This window comes from Gavialis gangeticus, unplaced genomic scaffold, assembly GCF_001723915.1.
Source record: "Gavialis gangeticus isolate Ggan-Ray unplaced genomic scaffold, GavGan_comp1, whole genome shotgun sequence".
NCBI lineage: Eukaryota > Metazoa > Chordata > Crocodylia > Gavialidae > Gavialis > Gavialis gangeticus.
The window spans coordinates 36,270,415-36,274,151 of NW_017729025.1; positions in this window are offsets into that span (position 1 = coordinate 36,270,415).

A 3,737-nucleotide genomic window follows, 5' to 3' on the forward strand; every position below is an offset into this window, starting at 1 on the left:
AGGAGCGGGTGAGTGGGGGCTTTTTTTTTTTCTTCAAAGAGCTGGGAGCTGGGGCAGGCGGGGCAGCCATTGAGAGCCGGCGGGGGACAGGGCCTGTACGATCTGGAGATTCAGCCACGTTGGCAGCAGCCGAATCTCTGAATCAGACTCAGCCGAATCATTTCAGGACAGCGATTTGAGTCACCAAATCAAATCACCTACCCCTAAAAGGCCAAATCCAAACCCAAAGCAAACACTAGCCACTTCACACAGGCCTACTAGGCTAAAGCATTTGAGACTTGTTATATAATTTTTTAAGCAGCTCCTAGAGCTCTTAACCCCTGGATTATTCACACATTAACACCTAAAACTAGTTTTAAGCATTTCTTAGGTGCTTTATATTACATCACTGTAAGGCAGGTCTCTCTCTGATCTGTGGTACCCATTCATGTGTGGCCATCCCCCACAGATAAGTCACTCAAGTTGCAGTCCTCCAGCATCCCTGGATACAGTGTCACCTCCCCACCCTCCTGCTCTGTATGGGCAAACCTTCCAGTCCATGAACTATACTGCCCACGGCCCAGCTCTGGCACTAAGCCAACTCCCCCTCTTGCCCCCAGGGGTATGACCTTCCCACCCCCAGGGGTGCAACCCTGTGCAAACAGACTGCAGAGTACATGCCAGCTAGCTGAGTGTCAGGGAATGGATGGCTCCAGAAGTGGTGTCTTGGGGGAGGGAATACGAGTACTGAATTGGGTCCCCATTTCCTTCCCAGGGCAGGGGTAGTAGCTACCCCAAAAATACCTTCCCTCACTGCTCCCACCTTCCAGCCACCCCAGGAAGCATAACCAGCACCTCCTGCACCGCAGTCCCAATTTATTAAAACACAAGACCTTCCTTAATTTACTACTTCTTCATTTCTTTTTACATTTTTTTCCTTACTTTTTATTGTATCCTTCAGTGGCTGACTTTCTTCATTTAACTACCCTTCCCCCATCCCCATTTACTTTCTACCTCCCATTTCATTACCCACCCGCATCCCATAAACTCCCTGTCACCCAGCCCAACCCATCTCTCTCACATCCCCACCTAGAACAGGGATAGAAACCGGTCCTGGCTCACTGGCTCTGTAGTGGCAACTCACAGCTGTAGCTTCTAGTCAGACCCCTAGTGACAAGTCATAGCTGTGCAGGTGGGGGACAGTCAAACAAGGTTTTTAGCCTTAATGCATGGCGGCTCCAAACTCAAGGTAGCACTAATGCTGATCAGCATTTCAGCAACTCAAAGTGTAACATGTAACAAAGTCCTCACATTCACGCTTGCACTTGTGCTTGTGCTGGCCCCTCACAAATGAGCACTATTGCTCTGGAGAGAAGAAAAAGTCAGAATATACCACCTGCTTTTATTTCTACAGCTCCCCTCTTTTCTGCTCCCTGTGCCATACTTATTGGTCACTCCTTTCCCTCCCCATTTTGCCTTTTTTTATTTAGTCTTAATTAAAAAAAAAACAACAACAATTCAACCCAAGAATCTTCATGGGCCACCAACAACGACGCACAGTCTGAGTTTAGATCATTACATGTTTCCCAACCAAAATGCAGCTCTTCTCTATCTACTGCTTCAATTAATCATTCTGTTCAGGTTTTTTGGTGGACTAAATTAATGAGCGTAACATATTGTTATGAAAACAGATCAGTATGTATAAACATGGAGCATGGTCAGTCCTGCTGTCTTAAGGAACCTTTGTTTTTCTCATAACTGAAGTTCAAACATAATGGTTGAGCAGCTGCACAGAAGAACTAGACTTTGGGTTCACATCCAATTTTCAGAAGGAGATGTGATCTGTAATCACTTCAACAGCAAGGGAGGAGTTTAACCAGCTGCTCCAGAGGCTTTTTAAAATCCGCTTTTTAGTATAATCTCTAAACAGACAACACATCCTGGGCAATTTGGCAGCTCAAGTGAACAAGAATATTACTCAAGTGGGTTTTTCCCCCCCTTAGCAAAGACTAAAATCCACTGAGTATCATCAATCACAACTTTTCCTTTATTTTAGATGTATTTTTTTTACATGAAAACCCCTTATTTGTCTTCCAAACCCTTTATTCATTTTCTTATAGCAGTTGTTTGTAGGTAGCACTAATATTTTAATTAACAGACACTTTCATTTCAAGGAACAGGTGCAGGAGTAGGACTATTAGGAAGATCAGGAAAACAGGGAGCCTGTCTTCAGAGAGGAGATTTGACAAACTGCCCTAATAAAACAAAGCTAAGAGGGGATCCAACTGATCCTTATAACACAGCTATAGGACCATGTTAGTTCATGAACAAGTGTGTATAAAGTGGCTATGATAAGTTTAGACAGGAAGTTAAGAGGCTTCTAATTAGAGTGAGGTTCTGACCAGCTGAACTAGTAGAAGCAAAAATGACATAATTTTTAAGGTGGAGTTTGTTATTTTTATGCAAAAGATTATAGAACATAGTCATTTGTGACAATGAGGGATTTCACACAATAACTTCAGAGGTCCCTTCCAGTCATGGGCCGATCAAGGATTTTGAAAAGGGGGGTGAAGAATGTGTGGCACATAATCAAATATCACATGAAACATTTTTCTCCAGTTAAAGAGAAACTAGAAGCTTTATTAATATGCTGGGGGCTAGCACTGTATTATTCAGCTTATGATCAGAGCAAATATAATGTGGTATTTTCAATAATTTGCTAGATTACATATAAAGTTTAACAACACAACAAAGTAAACAAAAATAGTCAAAAGATAGTCATTAATCTTGTAGTCATTATAGTTGTACATCTCTCATTCAGATTCACAAAACAAAATCTTTCCTTCTTGCATGTCTTGACAGTGCCTTTAATACTTCACTGTCAGTCATTTCTACATATGAGTTAATATTACCATACCTGAGACAAGTTTTTTAGCTAGGCTATGAAACAGAAGAGAGACATTACCAAGAATAACAAACATAAGGCAAATTTGCAAAAGAGCAGATAGTTTGAATAATGGAACATCAAGAACATTAAAAAGGATAGAGGACTGTTAACACCTATGGAGTGGAGAGAAATTAGCAGGCTGTTGGTTTTAAAGTTTGCATGGAGAAGAAATCAAAAGGGGGTGTAAGTATACCACTTGCTAACATGGGGAGAGTGTCTGCCCCAAGTTGAGGCATAGCAACTGGTGATGACTGTAGACATCTATAGAGTACAATCAACTGTGCCGCACTATGTTGCAGCACAGCTGCATGGACAACATCTGTTTCCAGCCCTAATGATGCTAGCTTAAGTTCATTTCTTCCTAATATCTGTGTTCCCAAGCACTAACTCACAACAGTTTAACTTAACAAGTCCAATAAAGGTCAGACTTATTTTTTTTTTAAACAAAGCATCCCTCCAGAAACCCTCTCCTCTGTTTTGCACCAGCCAAAGCACAATAAACTTTTAGTCTTTGGAGACAAATTCATTGTATTCTAACCCTCTTGGCATCCTCTATCATAACCTCTTCCATCAACATGAGTGCTTTTGCAAACAGTAATTCTTTTCTGCCACAGGATATTCTGCAGCTGTCTTAGCAGTGAATCTAATCAACCTTCTGCAGTGAGTTAAATTATTACAAATATGAGACTGATTGAAATTAGTGAGTCCTAACACTTGATCCTGGTATGAGAAAACAAGGCCTTGCATATTTAAACACCAAGCAAATCTAATTAAGTATAGAATAATGACCTAAGGTGACAGAATTGTGCCG